At 35.6% G+C, this 19093-nt stretch overlaps 1 long non-coding RNA gene across 1 annotated transcript in view; it reads right to left on the bottom strand.

The window, feature by feature from the left end:
- The window catches only part of LOC150102304 (uncharacterized), a 39365-nt gene extending 36014 nt beyond the window's left edge, over nucleotides 1-3351 (bottom strand). Inside the window, exon 1 of the long non-coding RNA XR_016548950.1 lies at nucleotides 3223-3351. This is a non-coding gene — a long non-coding RNA (uncharacterized LOC150102304). The remainder of the gene's footprint in view (nucleotides 1-3222) is intronic.
- Between the last annotated feature and the right edge of the window lie 15742 nt (nucleotides 3352-19093).

The following is a 19093-nucleotide window of genomic DNA, read 5'->3' as shown; positions in this document are numbered from 1 at the left end:
CGAATCTCTTTCTTCCGGCTTACATCTTGACTAGCAAAGATGGAAGACACTGAACAGACTTCGTTCGGAGGAATGGGCAGATCAAAGCAAAATATGGCCAGATAGGGCTACACAGACAATGACAGCTGCTCATATGGTGAAACACAAACCATGGATCATCTTCTGCAATGCTGCTTAATAGACATTAATAATATATGTACCCAAGAAGATTTAATGCAGTGTAATGAAACAGCTTTAAAGTATATTAGTCACAGGATGAGTGAAATTTGATATTCTGTTTTTACTTAATATTTCATGCAAGTGGCATTTTCGTCTTTTAACGTATGCTTTTAACCCCAATTTTTTAATCTCTATTTCTTTAAATGTATGCGTTTAATCATTTATATGTATGCTCTTACATTTTCTGTAGTTCGCACACAAAATAAATAAATAAACCGCCATTCTCAAAGATTCCACTACTCTCTGGCGTCTCTCTGTCAGCCAACCCCCTCCCCATACTAATAGCCTCATATCCATTTCCATTTGCTCGAGCTTTTGTAAGTTTTCCATGCGGTATTCTGTCAAATGGCTTGGCAAAGTCGAGCAGTTTCATGGTATAGCCATTACCTTTATCCAATTCTGTTATAATTTTATTATAAAATGGGAATAAGTTACTAAGACAGGATCTACCCTTTACAAAGCCATGCTGCCCTGTACAGAGTATTGCATCCCTATTCTCCCACTGGTTTATTATTATTATTATTATAATTATTATTATTATTATTATTTAACACCTCCAGGGAGTCCAAAGACTAATCAAGGGAGGGCACCTACTCTACAAAGCTCAGCTCTACCAACCGTAATTAGCATCATCATCTACACCAACGCCATCTACCGCGCACCAGCACTAGATTTTCACCGACAATCACAAACATCCATTGCCCACAGCGGGATCCGAACCCGCAGCTTTTGGCTGGAGAGCGGATACGCTAAACCAGTGGTTCTCAACCGGTGTTCCCCAGAACACTGGTGTTCCGCGAGAAGTTCTGGAATTTGTCATTTTTCAATTAATTTGTCAGCACAAATTAATTTAATGATGGTTTAATTGATGTTAATTAATTATCAATTATTGATTAATAATAAAAAATCAGCTAAATGGCCAATTAATTATTAATTTATACATTACAAAATAACCAAGGTGTTCCGCGAAAATTTCAGGATTTGTGAAGTGTTCCGTAGTCGAAAAAAGTTTGAGAAACACTGCACTAAACAATCGGCCAATCAGGCCTGTTGGGAGAATAGAGATGCAATAGTTACTTATTGCTTACCTTTCACCAACTCTTCCAGTATTTTAAAAATCCATTCCTGATATATTAATTGGTCTGTAGTATCCCCTCCCCCCTTCACTTCCTTGGAAAGTTGCCAGAGCTAAAACTGAACAACTTCCTCAAGGTAACGCCAATTATTTTCCACATTCAAGTACTACACGGACTGATATGCCATCCAGGCATCGTTGTGTTGACATTCATATTTTGCAATATGCTAAACAATTCTGGTTCACCTACTTCAATTTTGATATGTGCCTCTGTAACATCAACAACTGTAAAATCTCCACCTGGATGATACATCTTTGCAAAATGATCACTCAGCAACTCAGCTTTTTCTTTTGGCTGAATCATCACCTTTGTTGATGACTCAGCCATGAGCGTTGTTTTTTAAAGTTATCTTATCACAGTCATTTTCCCTCTTTTGGGTTTACTTTGGCCTGTTTAGTTAATTCTCTCTCACAGTCCAATTTGGCTTTTCTTACCATACTAATCACCTTTATTACTTGCACTTTGTAATGGTCATGAGTATGCTGATCACTGTTTTCTTTATATTTGAATCATAATGTTCTCTTTTTTTGCAGCTCCTGTTTTATGTCCCTACTCATCCACTTAATTTCAACTTGATTTATTATCCTAACCTTGAGCATGCAGTCTGATATTGCTACTCTCAGGCAATGTTTGACCATTTGCCATGCACTACGGACATTCTTTCCTCATAACTGCTCAAGCCATGACACTGTTCCAAGATGACTCCTGAGTCTCTCGTAATTATCAGCATTATAGTTGAACATAACCGCTTCTTCACAGAAAATTCAACATGTTTGGCAACATCCTAGAACAAGACCACATGGTTGCCATGGATATCTTTTCTGATGCTATTATCAGATCTAACACTCTCAAGCCCCCTTGTACCCTCTATAACATGTTGTTTCATTTAATAATCCATTAGCAACTGTATACATCCCACTTCCTCCTTGCCATGCTCCTTTCCTCTCTCCAATCGATGTCTCCATAGACAAAGTCTCCTATAATAATTGTTTGGCTGACACTAATCTGTTGATACATAGCACTGCAACTTCCTGTAGGCCCCCAGTCTGTAGCACCACCCAACGCTGTTGGGTGGTGCTATAGACCGGGGCGCCCACACCCTCAAATGAACCATCTTCCAAAGACAAAAATTCTCTTTAACGTCTAATTTGGTTGGTTGTAATTCTGCAGATATCATCAGCCGTATGATACTCCACTTCTTGTTCTGTTAATTCTATCCACCCTGAAAATACAATGCCCTTTACAATCCGTCCTTGTCACTACATCATTTTCAGTCAACCAGGTCTCGCTGTTGCCTATAATATTTGGCCAATTCGGGCTGACCAATGGAAAATACTCCTTACCCTTATTCGAGATACTTCTTGCATTCGTGTAAATGCATTCCTACATCCACCTACACCCATAGTTACCCTTGTATAATGTCAGTGCCATACTATTCAAATCGCAAGCCTGTAAAATCCAATTCGGCATTGAATAATAATCATTACTATACCTATGCTCATTTATCATAGAAGTGGCCAGGCACATGTTTGATTTCATCCTCCTTAATATCTCCAGTTTTCTTGGTTTTGCACTATCACACTCTCATTAAACAACGCTTTCTCCAAACATCTAACTATTTTGTTTTCTGGAAGTCCGTCTTTTGGAAATAAGTGGTAGAATGACAAAAAATTAACTACTGCAATTAGGGTTATTTTGATAGAGTTAGAAAGAGAAGAAAGAAAAACAAATAAAGATCTGTAATTGCAATCAGACCGATGATTGCAATTACGGATTGCAATTAGATTAATTCATTAACAAAGTCGACTGAGCTAACAATATACAGTTAAGTTAATAATTCATACTTAATACAGAGATATCAACTTACCTTTGTTTTGTAGTATCCTTAACATACTCTTCCTGCTGCAAGAGGAAAGACGTCTATGATTATCTTTGGTTCCATCAGAACTATATGGATGCATGAGATAATATCCTGTTTCCTCTGAAGGAGCGCAATCGGTTTCATTTTGTGGATCATGAGTACTTCCAAAAGAATGACTTATTTCATGAGCCGTTGAAAGACCAATCAGCATTAACGGGATCTTTTTTCTCTCTGGATCAATATTGGTTAAGATCAAAATGTTTGTTTGTCTCAGTCTTTTCCCTTCTTTACTAGGCTTAGAACAGATTCCACCAACTCCCTCATCTCCAAGTACTCCTCGCAGGGCAAGTCCCATTTGTGCAGCAAACACCCTACTAACAAATAATACTGACAAACAGTAATTTTGAATATAGTAAGTAAATGCCAGTAAATAGGGATTCATCTTCTTTGCCTCTGGAATTTTCCAAGTATAATTCTCATTATCAAAGCTGTCGAATATGGTTACTTTTTCTACTCCTACACGTATGCCATCCTGTTTGCCATCTTCATCAAAATCCGTAACTCGAATGATACCATCAGCAGCTCTAATGTTCATCCCCATTTCAGCAATCATTTTTGGCACGTTTTTTCCTAAATCTCTGTAAAAAGTGTAATCTGCTACTACTTCCAACATGCATGCTTTATTTTTATAATCAACTTCCTTCTTCACTCTTAATTTTCTGTAATAAATTCATGGATTTTGTTTAATAGTTTATACAGAAAATAACTAAATATAAAACATGCATTTAATATACAGTTTACCATTTATTTTTACATAGAAATGCTAGACGTGTTAAAAATAAAGGTCACGAATCTATAATATTGATAAATGTTTCTCAAGCACTAAAACTTTGAAATGTTAAAATAAATCTCAGTAGATTCTCTTTTCTCAAGATTAGTAGCGCAATTGGAAGAACAATGGCACATTGCGCCTTCGATTCGAAAATGCTGAAGTTCGATTTTCTTCGTGACGAGAGGAATCTTTATATGGAATATTTCAAAAAAATAATGGTGATATAGCCAATCTCACAGAAAGGGCTTTTTCAGTATGAGGGTTTAGCAGTTTTTTTCTCCCAGAAACTCGGATTTTTCATCCAACATACAGGCAAATCGGCCTAAAGAACACATGCAATTTACAGACAAAGAATACTAATGGTAATTTTGGTGATGATGGTAGTAATTGTATGCTGTAGTTGGTGGATTAAGTGGTGTAGATGGAGAGTTGTAAAGTAGGTGCCTTTCCTCGATGAGTTTTTGAATTCCTTGGAGGTATCAAGTAATAATAATAATTAAAACAATAATCTTAGAAGCATATGACCAACACTAGGGCGTCCAAAATAAGACTTAAGTTCAAGTCTAATTGCCGACTGAGGAACTTTCCGCGACCGATTCCAGAGTTAGTCGATCTTTGGCACAGTTAAGCGGATTTTTCGTCCCTGAAACTCGGGTTTTTCGCCTCGTAAACTCAAGAATCGGCCATAGAACCCACACTACTTTAGACAATAAAATATCCTCTTGCGATTAGGTACCGAGAGATGACAGTACTAGTTTTCAGTCTTTTCATCAGTTGCCGCTTATAATTAGTGATAATCTTGGGTAAGCTATCTCTGATTGGCTACTGGTGGAGATTGAGCTGCCCGCTCAATCTTCAAAAGCTAGAAGGGTTAAAATACTTTGCATAATCTCTATAAGGGAATAAAACGAATTAGCTGATTTGATTTGATTTTGCATATGAATAGCATACTACCACACTATTTATAGGATGGTAGGAAGACTGGAAACATGACAATGTATACATATGCATGGATTTCTGTCGGCACTACACCAGCAGATATTTATATCCTATTTGTAGACGTTTAGGGAACAAACATCGTGTTATGGAAAGAGGTTTGTGTTTCGTGTAAATACTTTTGCAATTGTCTAAGGGAGCAGCAACATGGATACAAAAGCACAGCCATCATGACTGGCAATGATTGTTGGGTGGATGTCTTAATCAGAGAAAATAGAAGAATTAAACTGACTGAGAACTTAACATCTCGCTGATATGAGTGGAAGATTTCATGGGGTGTAAATGAATGGAATTGGTTACATGATGTTTCAGTGAATTTTCAGTGGAATGTCTAAAGAGAGACATGTGATAGGTAGTGTATAAATAATGGTCAGTGTGACATTTTCAAGAGCCTAACGAGCTCCTTGAAAATGATAATGATAATAATAATAATAACCATGTGGTCATAGACGTTGCACAGTTTGTGCTATTTAGAGTTATGACCAAAGGCTATTAAGCAGGGGTATTATATCTATTAATCGCAAGTCCGCGCCGTTAGTCTAGTGGCTTTGCGCTTCGCAATATGCCTGGGGAAGGAGTGTCCCAGGTTCGATTCCCGTCGAAGACGTGAGGAACTTGAAGATCTTCCTGAGGAAGATCTTCAAGTTAGTACCATTCCTGAGGAATGGTACTAACTTGAAGATCTTCAAGCGACTTCTTGTTTAGAGCGACTTCTTGTTAGTACCATTCCTGAGGAATGGTACTAACAAGAAGTCGCTCTAAATAACACACGGGCCCTGCACAGGAAGCGGAAAAACGGGTACTGAAAGAAGAATCGCATGTATTCTTTTGGTGGATTTGATAGTTTTGTGGAGTGAAAAACCCAAGTTTTCGAGAGGTAAATCCTATCACCTTCGTATGAAAATGGCTAACCCAACTTCAGATGAAAAAAATCCATCTAATGGTTTCGTACTCTAGACGGGATTCGTAAATGGATATTTTGGGTTTTCCAACCAAAGGGCAGTATAGTTGTTGCAGTATAATGGATTAATATTCGACTATGTTTTTCCAAAGGATAACAGTAGTGCAAGCCACACCTCTATTCCCTGTGATGCTACAATATAACACTGCTATAATGTCAATATAACGTTCAGTGTACATTTTCCCAAGAAATAACCAGACTATTGCACACGGTCGTACACCTTTTCTTTTATGTAATAAATAAATAAATAAATAAATTACAAGAGATGGAACAGTGGGCAGTTCAAGTGTATCTTGAACTGCCCACATAAATTTCAAATTCATACAGCCCTATTAAAGCAGGTCGTCGAAAGGTACGTGTCTAATAAAAATAAAATATGCTAATGTCTTTTATTCATCAAAGGGAGTAGGCGAGGCCAATTAGTTTTAAGTATCTTTTGAAGATGGGACAGATGATCTCCAATCACAAAATAGCTGCCCAACTATCAGTGATTTTAATTGAATTCCAGGGATGAATGTACGGCCGCCATCGCAGTATCCCTAACATTATACTATTATCTGAAATAATGCGAGTTCTTTCTCAGAATTGAAAGAAACATCGAACAACTAACACAAAGCGTATGAGAAGTCCATTAAAACCACTAGACGATTAGTCACTGCAGTGTCCGTTAGGTTAGGTGTGTTTCCGACGAATTCCGATTGCATCCATACAAAATTGAGTGAGTTATGTGGAAATTCCGTTTGCATCCATAGCTCTATGCGCTCGATAAAATTATAAGTTGGATTCTAGTCACTGACTAGAACTTTATCTAAGCCTTTCTTTGAACAGGTTCCGAGTTAGTCGGCCTGTGGCAGAGACAATTAGGGACTTTCCTCCAGGAAACTCGGGATTTCAATCCCGTAACTGAAGAAATTTGACTGTCGAATCTAGACTATTTCAGACAATATATTGAGTTAGGAGTAAGGGACCACGAGATGGCGACAGTGGTCTGCCGTTCTCTCTTTCCTGGATGCTGATTGAAACCATTGATAGTTTTGGCTGGTTATCTCTGACTGCCTAAGGGTGGAGAATGACTGCTCCTCACTCTCAAAAAGTTAGGTAAGACTAAAAGGGATTCTACTCCCTTTTTGGAACAAAAGGCGTTAAGGGATTTATACTATTACAAAACTGGGATTGCAACCTACTGATAATGAGTCGAGACTGCATTTTTGCACACAATTTACTGGAACTTGCTGAGAAAATGAAGTTCTTCCCCTAGTTCATTGTGGGTAACGCAAAACACGCTTACTTCAATGGTATATTAACAGAACATTTGTAGAATGCACAGTTTCAACAGGACTAAGGCATGTAATCAGACACGAAGTGGAAATACTGCAAGAGTACATTTCAAACACCATTATTTCTCATAGTGGAGATAAACTGGCTAGTAAGATCCTCAGATCCTTCTGTGATTCTCTAAGGGTTTCTTAAATAAATAATAATAAAGTGCGCATGAAGAACCGCAAACAATATAGAACTAAAAAAAAAAAAAAGACAACATAAAAGAAATACGAAGCATTATTCAAGACATTCTGGAGAAAGTTTGGAAGTGCTCTTTTAATAGCTCGAGAATATGTTGTTAAGGTAATGAACATTTAAAGGACATTTTTCAAAAGTAACCCATAAAAGAATATCCTTAAGCTGGTGATTGTTCAAAGTATAAACTAATATGAAACTTCCAGTGTTCTTATGCTCATTACTAAAATAAATGAGTTTATGACTTTTGCTTCAACGTGTTTCTGCAAGTAACCTAATCTAATGCATTGCCATAGGCTTTCAAGGTGTGTGTGTGTGTGTGTGTGTGTGTGTGTGTGTGTGTGTGTGTGTGTGTGTGTGTGTGTGTGTGTGTGTGTGTGTGTGTTAAGTTGTACTTCATATCTGTAATATATGTATATGCAATGATTATGTATATAGCTCTCTGTAACTTTATGTATTTTGTAACATGGATGATGAGCTGTCGCTCTCAGATTACACATATGGTTTTTCCGAAATTGTACACAATACAATATGAAATTTAAAATAAACTAATGAACGATTTAAATAAAATACAGTACATACATCATATGCTTGTCTGCTATATTCCGGTTGCTTCCTGGATGGCCATGTAAGCGTATATCCACTTTGCTAACAACCATAGCGCTGATTTTCGCAAACATCCTGCTTTGTCATGGATCCTCGTGAAAGTCTTCGGGTGGCCAATGATTTTGATCATCTGGTATGAGGATCCAAAACCTATCAGCTTGTTAAGTCTAAAGACTTAAATGAAGATAATTTCCAGTGCAGGATTCCCGATTTACCTAAGTCGTATCTCAACATGATACTAATGTACTATTTTCAAAGCTTTCTTCAATGAGATTATTATTTAAAAAAAGAAAAAAAAAACTGTGGCTCTTTAGTTAACTGCACAAGGCTGCCGGAAAAAAAAAAAAATCCCTGCCGTCTGCTGGCTTGCCACAAAAATGACTGAGTCCATGGAAAGAGAAAGCTTAAAATGCTTGTCCACTTAATCAGGTTAAAATGCACGCATAAACAGACTTGCTAAAAAGAATGGCACATTTTTGGCAGCACTCTACGTAATCGACGACGCAGTTCCTCCAAGAAAAGGTATATTTTGTTTTATTTCATAAAGGCATAATATAGCTTGTGAAGTAATGAGCGCTCAGTATTTTCAGTTATCTGATGAATTCTAAGATTTCAATGGATAGCATGATGGTATAGTTCAAATGTAATCCATTTGAACTATATGAAGGCAGACGAGTAGAATTCTTTTCACCTTGGGAGAACTCGGAGTTTTAATTCCAAAATACAGCACTGTCAACCATAGAACAAACGCAAGTGAATACCACTAAATACTAAATATTAGTTAAGGCATGCAATGTATCTAACCTTAACTAAATACTAGTTAGGGTTAGGAACACTGCTTCTTTTCCCACATCCTTTAAGATGAATACCAGGGTTAAATGTGTGCTGTTTTTTATGAAATTTTAAAAATATGAAATTTAAAAAAATAAGCGTTAGTTTATTGGTTATCTTATTTCATATCTCCGTTGTCGAGACAGCCAGGATCAAGTGGATAAAAAGCCCCCGTGTAAAGCGTCTCTAAACTTGCAAAATATTTTTTGAAATACTGTTGTTGCTTTAATTTATAAGTATACAATATTATTATATTTAAAGTGAGATCTCATTTATATATCTGATATTTGCTTAATAGGTTATATCACATCTTTGAAAACCTGTGAAACAGATTTTTCTATAATGAACGCCAATAAATTATTCATTTGTAATCTAAATGCTATTTAAATAGCATTTTAAATTGCAAAGCTATTTAAAGTAAGCATTTTGTATACAGTTATATTTAATAGCGTTGCTATTTAAATTGTAAACGCTTTTCATATTTAAATGTAACATTTTAGTCTACTATTTTAGATTTTAGATTTATACAACGGAAACGAACTTCCTGAAAAACATCCAACGTGGACACATGCTCACTTAACCAACAACCTTGGCTGTTTTCAATTAAAACAAACGTAACATCCCAACAGCTATGCAATCATTACATTGTATACATATTTGCTCCTTGTTCTTAACAGATCTAGGACTTTATTTCTATTTGGCTAAATTCATTCCGTTTAAACGTTGGCAAGTAGTGAAACAGTAGCTTGTTAATATTCATATCATGTTCAAGGAATTTTTTTATATGTTCATTTCGAATCATTAGAATCTATTTACCATTTTATTCACACTGCTCTGGGCAAAGTATAGCCACCATAACCGTTTAATTTTAGTTATTTACAAACTGCGGCAATGAGAATGCCTTCCGTAGTTTATTAATCAATTCAGGGATATGTTATTACCTTAGAAGTTCATTTTATTTCAAAATCCTCTTCCGTATTTTTGAAATATATATACAAATAACAAACGATTATAAAAATTTTAGTGCTAAAGCTCTGGTTTGTTAGCAGCACAAATGATAAAAACTACTTACTCCGTGTTATCCTTATGAAGATCATTTGAAGATTCAAAAATTTGTTCTTCCATATTTCGAAACTGCTTTTGTATTAAATAATCTTTTTTTTCTATAGAACATTGTTCAATTTGACCGCCCGAGCATTTAAAATATTGAAAATCTATGTTTCTGTACACTATAATATCCGAAAGATGGGATACGTCTGTATAATATTTTTTTATTGGCTCTACATAATAAGATATTTCTGGCAGATGAACAACCCCTGTAAATACTTTCTCATCGATGTACCCATACACGGCACTTTTGTGATGTCCATTTAAATGACCTTCGAGTAATTTAGGATTGAAATCTCTGACAAAATACGTTGTGAAATTTTTTCCGGTGTATATATCTACAGTCGCATTTTCGGCAAACACCGAACTAATTTCGTCAGTGAGAGTAATATCAAAATGTTTGCCGTACGCAGTGAAGAAAAATCGGTTTGGTAACACAGCAGTTTCGTCTATTATCTGATGAGATACTGTCGGTTCTGTGAGAAAGTAGATTCGGGAAATTTCGAAGTACGATAAACTGTCACCTAAAAGTTCCGTAAACTGGTAAGAAGGATAAGATGAATATACAGCTACAAATAGCAAGAATAAAATAACCAAATTTTCTTGAATAATATCCTGCATTGTATAAACAAATACCTTTTTTTCATAATTACATATACGCGTTTTAGGCTTAAAAGTAACATACTCGTCCAAACAAACATGCGCAGTATTGCTGTTCATGCGACATTCCAGAAGGCGTAAATATAAAATTATTAAAATAAAGAATTTTTTAGACTAATGGACATTTGATTGCAGCTCCTTTATGAATCGCTTCTCTCTCTCTCTCTCTCTCTCTCTCTCTCTCTCTTAATTTAGTATATAATCCTAAGCTAATTTTATTTTTATAATTTTAATTATTAAACCAAGTCTCTTTCTCGCTATGGCCCAAAAATTTTCTATTGGGGTAATGTCAAGAGAGTTACCTGGCTACTGAAGCAATGGATGTTGTGATTTTTGAGGGACTCTTTCACTTTTATTTAAGTGGGGCATGGAGCAAGATCCTGTTTAGTGTATATGATCGTAAGATATTTTTGTTTCTAAATTTTATTTCTACATATTATTTAGAGGTTTAATTCATTTATTTAAAAATATATTTAGTACTTTATGTTATTTTAGAATTTTATTTTATTTTTTATCAAATATAAAATTTAATTTTATCTTTTTTCTAAATTATTCATTAAAGAATTAGTATATTTCGAGGGAAGAGACATGAGAGAATGAAAGAATGCGAAAGGAAGAGAAAATGATCCGTATTGTATGGCGTTTTCCAATAAGAGGTGTATTTGATGAGAATATTATGAAATCCTTTTCTGAACAAGAATAAAGAAATGTGAGTGATGCTATGAAGAGATTAAATATTATGAGTTGTGATGACGATATGACAGATGCGAATTGAGCAGAAAGTTTACAATAACAAATGAGATGATGTTTGTTCAGATTATATGGATGAAATGTTGTGCAGTTTATAAATGGATGAAATGAGTTTGATGAACGAAAAGGCTTATATTTAATTGATGGGCTACATTTAAATGAATTTGAAACTAGGCATTTGAAGAAAGTATTGGATAGAGAGAGAGAGAGAGAGAGAGAGAGAGAGAGAGAGAGAGAGAGAGAGAGAGAGTTAATGTGCAGAACCAAAGAAACAATCATTTTGGTGGTAACAGGTGAGCACGTAGGCATTTCTTTGAGTCGAGTCGAGAATCAAAGAGTGATTCTGATGCTTCTAGTATTAGTGTATGTTTATGAATATAATACTGGCGTAGGGAAGACTTCAAAGAGAAAGATGGAAACAAATGGGGAGCTCTACAACAATAAATGATTAAAAAAAGCTTAGAAAAAGAAGAAGATATGAATTGTAATATCTCCTTGCTCCCATAGTAGTGACCACTACATCTGCATCTTTTCATGACTATTCAGATTTGAAATCTGAATGGAGTAGTCATTAAAAATGCAAGGAATAACAGGAATAAGAATGAAATATTTTTAATACATTAGTATCACTTAACCAAAAATTATAGGCATTACCGAGACTTGGTTACCAGAGGGATGGATGCAGTAAAGGACATTCTATTTTCACAGAACACAGGGGGAAAATAAGTTGAAGAGAGAGGTATTGTTGATGACAGTAGAATAACTGCAACCAAAAGTAGAGGTTTGACAAGAGATTATTTGCTGGATCGCGAAAGATAGTGCATGGAAGTTATCTAGGAAATGATAGCAAAGCAAAATATATGACGGTATGCATCGACATTCACTAAGCTGGGTATATATTGGAAGGGAAAAAAACGCGTGTAATTGGGAAGGATATGGAATTTATGCAGCTGCTGAGAGATAATTCTGAAACTGCACCTGATGGAGGGGACTCAGATCGAGAGAGTTGGATTTGGCGATAACAACAGAAAAATTCTACGATTCCAAGATCATTTTGCCTGTGATTGGAGAGAGTAATCGTGCAATCTTGACAAGGAAGTCAAGGCTGCACGATTAATCCGATAAGTACAGAAATTCACAAGTACAAGAAAATAAGTAAAGAAATTAAACTATAACTTTACCTAATAATTTATGTGTTCCTCTGTTCCTAATAAGTTCATTAATTCACTTAGGCATGCACTCCACAAACGTAGAACACATTTTTCTTATTTCTACATCTCGAATCCATACTTTTTATAATGGATGGGTTGTATTAGGTTACCCTTTGTATCACAATTTAATTTTTCCAAGTCTCTTTCTCACTATGTCCCAAAAAGTTTCTATTGGTATAATGTCAGGAGAGTTACCTGGCTACTGAAGCAATTGGATGTTGTGATTTTTGAGGGACTCTTTCACTTTTATTCAAGTGTGGAATGGAGCAGGATTCTGTTTGAGGATGAGATCTTTGTGGATCTATGGACCACTCTTTTCTCCAATAGTTTATCTATTGGTCACTTTTCATCATACCGTCAACAGGCACGAGTGATCCTGGATCATCATGTGTAAAACAATCCCTGAACATCTTTTAGCTGAGTGTATAGGAGATTGTTGATGATGGACGGGAGAAGCCTTCTCAGTCGCTAATTTGCCAACATACGGTACTCCACCTATTTTGACAAAGAAATGGCTCTCATCTAGAATATGACCTTGTTCCACTTCTCAACCGTCCAATCTTTGTATGAGTATGTTTGCCGACCGGCGCTTCTTTTTCAGCATAGCTTTCATCAACTGTTGTTTCTTTTTTGGTCTGTGGGCAGTCTACCCTGCTTCCAACAATCTTCGACATGTTGCCCAGTCAGAAACATTAATCCCGCTAGCTTCCAAGTCTCTATTTAAGTCTACAGCAGACAATCTTGGATTCATTTTCGTAACTGGTTAATGAACTTGAGTAAGTGTAGTTATCCGTTTCACCCACATTTTCGTTTTTCTGTCAGGAGAAAATGTACTGATCTTCCTAAACTTATTTAAAATCGCATTACCAGAAACCACAACACACCGCCTTCATTGGCGATTTGTCTTTGAGTCATGGATGTATGCTGAAAAAGTGCGCATATTTTTAAACGCTTTCTTGGAGATGCATCCATTTTATAGCTAGACAAAAAGAACAAAACACGGCGAATGTAAACTTGTTTACACTATTAATAAACGTCGTAGAGACAGTTAAAACACGCAGCACTCAATCAAAATAGTGAACTAAAACCAAAAGCGAAATTTTTGTGAACTGAAACAAAGACCAAACCAAAACCAAAAACTTTAAGAAAATTCGGCTTTTTCGGATTAATTTGTTCGCTACTGTATGTAGAAGTTTTTACAGGAGAAGCGGTAAGAAGCGACTGGACCTACAGAGCACGTGATTATGACAAGCTTAGAAAGCGTCTTGGAGCAGTTCCATTATATTAAGAACTTGTAGGCAGAGAGCATGGAAAATGCTCAAGGGGTGTTTAAAGAAACCAGTATCTAACAGCATTGATCGATTCATCAAGTCTTTACAGCCCACGACTTTCCAAGCATCCTATACTTTCGTAAGCTTAATTTTATTATGATAAGGTTTTATGCCTATTCAATAAATTTTGTGTGTAACTTGAGTACGTTTGCCTATTTGAGAGATGAAAAACCTGAATTTTTTCGAAAAAAATATCCTGTACCTCTGAATGAAACTAATTAACTAATTTTCGATTGAAAGCACCTTATCCGGGTTCGATCTTTGCGCACTAGATGGGATTCGAGTCTAGGTCTTTTTAACCAAATGATATATTCGATATCGAATGAGCTACGAAGTTATCTGTCTGCGTATTGAACCTTAAGAGGATAATCAGTTGGAAATTAAATGGATACCTAGCTTCATCAAACAAGAGCACAGAAAAAATGTATAGAGAATATAACGAAAAAAAAAAGTGATCAGCAAACTTAAAAGCATTTTAGAGCATGGACAAGAAGAGCGACCAGGATAAGGGCAGACAAAATCAAGATTTTGGAGGAAAACATTAACTGAAGAGGCCACAGAATATCAATATCCTAGAGATATTTGGTATGCGGCGAGTAAAAGGAAGAATGATTATGGAAGAAATATTGCAGCCGCTGATGTAACGGAAAACGATGTGAATTTGAGAAGAGGTAGAGGAAATAAAGGTATTTATTATAGTGTCTGTTAATACAGCCATGGGATTCGATAGGATATCGACTCATAAATTACAAGAATGTGCAAGAAAATTGACTACACCTTTGATCATATTGGCACTGGCATGGTCCCGAGAGTGAAACCTTGCAGCGCTGAGGTGGATAAATTAGTTCCATTACATAAGACAAACTCCAAGACAATAGGAAAGTAAACCATTTGCTTTCTCAAGGACTGGTGGCTAATGTTTGCAAAAGTAAGTTAAGGCCACACGGTACATATAGATGGATATGCAGTAGACAGTATAGCTTTGCGAAGGAAAGGTCATACGTTAGCAATGAGCTACGAATGATTCTCTTTCTATTAAGACAATGAGCGTCAAGATGATTAAAGGAAATAGTTGCATAGGATATTATTGGACTGATCTCAAGTGTAAATGCATTTGAGATGAGACCCATGATAATCTGCATAATAATAAGCAGTGCAAATTGGAAATAATGGTGGCTGACAGACAGGCATCAAAGAAGTGTATGATCGAGTATATGATGGAGCAGAATCAAAGAGAAAGCATGTAGGAAGTGGCCCACTGTTGCTTAATTCGTACATTAATGACACGGTACATGTCTACATACCAAATGATGCAAAGGCAATACTCAGTTTGGTGATGATACTAATTTGAGAAGGATAATTGTAAATAAAAGTGATACATGTCTACATACCAAATGATGCAAAGGCAATACTCAGTTTGGTGATGATACTAATTTGAGAAGGATAATTGTAAATAAAAGTGATGTAGTGCCAGTTTATTTAAGTTATATGATAACTCAAATAAAATGGCACTCTGGATAAAGGATAATAGTTATCAGTTGAATGTGATAAAATGTAAAATTAAGTACTTTGGACTGAGAACGATTTCAAGCTATGTTCACAGATGGAATATGATGGATAACATAGTGTAACTAAGTTATCTATCATATTGCGTAACTGTCGGTAGTATCCTTTCCTCTTCCTCAAACACTTCAAAACACCTTGGCTGAATTATCTTAAGTGGTGCATGTGCATCCTTTGATGCTGTTCTCAGGAAGAGAACTCATACTGGCTGTTCTGAATCTAGTGCGTGGTACGTACCATCAATAGTTAGATGCCTTTGCTATTTTGTTAATGTCAACCCCATACACGAAAAGTCGCAAAACACATAACACTGAAAATAATTTAATATTACTGTCATTTAATTTTATTTGAAAACTGGAGCCTGAGGTGGAACATATTCTCCACTTGTCCATCCTAAGTGATCGATTAGCTGATAACACGATATCGGGTTAAGGTCATGCAGGAGTGGTCTCAAAGAATAGGAATGATTTCTCTTGTATTTCTGTTTGCAAGTAATCTAAACCTCGTTAAGCATTATGTGAAAGGGCAGTTAATACCGTTTTCCTTTTCCAACATGGTATACTACACCTGCAGGAGACTTCTTATCATCTTGAAAAATAATTAGTAATTGCATTTCTGCGGTTTCGTGAAATTTCGTACCAAAATATTATGCAAATCCATGGAATCAAGTAACTACCGAATCCTTGCGATGTGAAGTGGGAACTGTTAATTCCCATATTACATAGTAAGTATTCTTGAAAATCATCGTTGTGTCTAATATTTACAGCGTCAAAAACGAATTTCTAGATCACAAATTAAGTATTAATATGTTGAAACACGATCAGTTGACCATTATTTTCTTTCTGCTAGTTTAATTTCAGTGCATAACGAACTTTTAGAATCACGCTATTTTCGAACATCGTCATTGGCGAAGACACCCATCACCATTATTGTAATGATTTTCACTTCCTGGATCATTAATTCTACAAAATGTAAAGTAGCCTGAAATTTTTTTTCTTCGCCTTCTTACTGCTGATAAGGAAAAATGAAGACGGGTTTGAGTGAGAGAAGGGGAAAGATTGAGATTTTTTTTTTTTTTTTACCTGGAGTATCATGAGGGGGGGGGTATACTACCATATCTTCAATAAAATATAAATAAATCTTGTGATGCCTTTGGTGAGACAGTGATGAAAAAGATTGAAAAACAAAAAATAGGAATTAGTATCAATGGTATAAAATACAACAATTTTAGATATGCTGATGATACTATTCTAATAGCAGAAAACAGAAACAAATTAATCAAATTATTGCAGCTACTAATTGAAGAAGGTAAAGAATTTCGATTAGATATAAATGCAAAAAAGACCAAATTTATGAAAATCTCAAAAGAAAGCAGATCTGAACCAGAAATATTTATAAACAATATGAAAATTGAATATACAACAGAATACAAATATTTAGGCACCTACTTTAATGCAGATGGAAAGCAAAATAAAGAAATAAAAATAAGAACAGTCATAGCTAAAGACGCATTCTGGAAAAATAAAGATCTACTCAGAAATTCTGTGAGTATCGAGACAAAGAAAAGAATGATAAGAACATTAGTGTGGCCAATTTCACATATGGAAGTGAGACCTGGATATTCAAGAAGAGAGTAAGGCAACCGATAATGGCCTTTGAAATGTGGTGCTATAGGAGAGCTCTGAAAATCCAATGGACAGAACATGTGACAAATATAGACGTCCTACAGAGAACACAGAGATCTTGATTACAGGAAATGATCCAGAGAAAGATGAGAATGGCAGGACATGTACTGAAAGGTTCAGCTTCTAATACTAACAGTTTTAGAAGGAAAAATTATGGAAAAAGGATCAAGAGGCAAAAAACGAAGGACATGGCTTGAATATATAAGATCATGGACAGGATCACATGGCTATGCAAAAACAAAAAGGAAAGCCACCAACAGAGAGAACTGGAAGGACATGGTGCTGCACCCTCTCATTGAGGAATATACATGAAGAGGAAGATGCCTTTTATTCACAAAGAGAGTTGGCAGAGCTTCTTTAACCCTGAATTTTTAATGGGACAGAGAATTTTAAGCGACACGAGAAAGATCGAGTTTTTTTGTTTGTTTTTTTACCTACAGTATCATAAAAACAAAGAAATAAATGAATGTTCTAATGCATTTTATTTTTCAAAGAGTGTAAGCGAAGCTTCTTTAAACCTACAATTTTAAAGATCGATCGGCAGCCAGTCTCCACGCATGTCATCACTGACAGCTACGTTCCAGTTAGCAATGAATCAAGACATTCAGGGCAGACATAGTGGAAGATACTTTTTCTTTTTTAAATTTTACTTCTTAAAAGCGAAGTAACAACGCACTGCACTTGAAAACAGGATGTTCGTTAGTAGGTTTAAATTAGTGCAGAAGACGTGATCTGTTTCTTCATATGACCACATGAAATTCCTATGATGTTGGCGTAGGACTATTGGAAAGGTGATCAACAGATTTGCGCAGTGCAAACCTATTGAATGGTGATCTTGCATGTGAAGGTTATCGCATATGCTGAACTATACTGCTAGGTGATTAAAGTGTATGGAAACATCCATTATGTTATCCTTAAAAAAAGGAAGGCGAGGGAAACAAGTAAGTAAGGAACAGTGTAATTCTGGAATCATAAGTTGTGCTTTTTTGTTGATTTTCTTAACTATAAACGCTAGATCAGTTACGACTGGCCACTCATTGCAAATGCTTCAAATTTCTGTTGGAAGGCCTCTCTTGCTACATGATAATGCCATTTCATACATTGCCAACTGCATAAAGCTAGAACTGAGACGTTTTGATTACCCCAAGTGTATTTTCAATCTTGCTCCTGGTGATTACTAACTCTTTGGATCACTGAATCGATGGTGCTGTAGGCACGTTTACTCGTTATAGGTACTTGACATTCTTTTTTTATGTATGTGTTGTATACTAAAAGTGACTGAAGTCCTTCGCATAAGAGTGCTAGTTACTTTATATTTTGAAATGCCTTCATACTTTTTACACTTGGTAGAGTGTAAAAGTATGAAAGCCCAATTGATTCTTTATCTAACGATTCATAAATCAAAAATGCAATATTCATTACCCTTCTCGATTATCTTTATTTGCTTTTACATGTTTCAAAAAACGTAGACATCAACTTCAGAAATAATAGCAATACGTTTAATTTATAAAATAATGAATAATAAGAAACTTAAATATATTTCACATTTATAAAATATTTAAATTAATGACAAAGGTACTTTGTGAAACTAACAAACTGCAGTTTAATACCGTGAATAATAGGCACAAAAAAAAAATAAATAAATAAAATAAAAAAGAACTGCGTCTCCCTGTGGAAATGATGTTTGAATTCATGGCGTTAGACCATCCAAAGAAAAATAGCTGAAAGTACGATTCTAGTCGGCGATTAGAGGAACATTTTTCCTAAACCTTTCATCGATCGTTTTCGGAGTTAGTCGATCTCTGGAATGAGCAAATAGGATTGTTTGT

Source organism: Typopeltis vanoorti, chromosome 10, assembly GCF_054136105.1.
Source record: "Typopeltis vanoorti isolate ZY-2024b chromosome 10, IOZ_Tvanoo_1.0, whole genome shotgun sequence".
Classification (NCBI taxonomy): domain Eukaryota; kingdom Metazoa; phylum Arthropoda; class Arachnida; order Uropygi; family Thelyphonidae; genus Typopeltis; species Typopeltis vanoorti.
The sequence above is the reverse complement of the archived record's forward strand: the minus strand, read 5'-3'. Positions and strand labels throughout refer to the sequence as shown.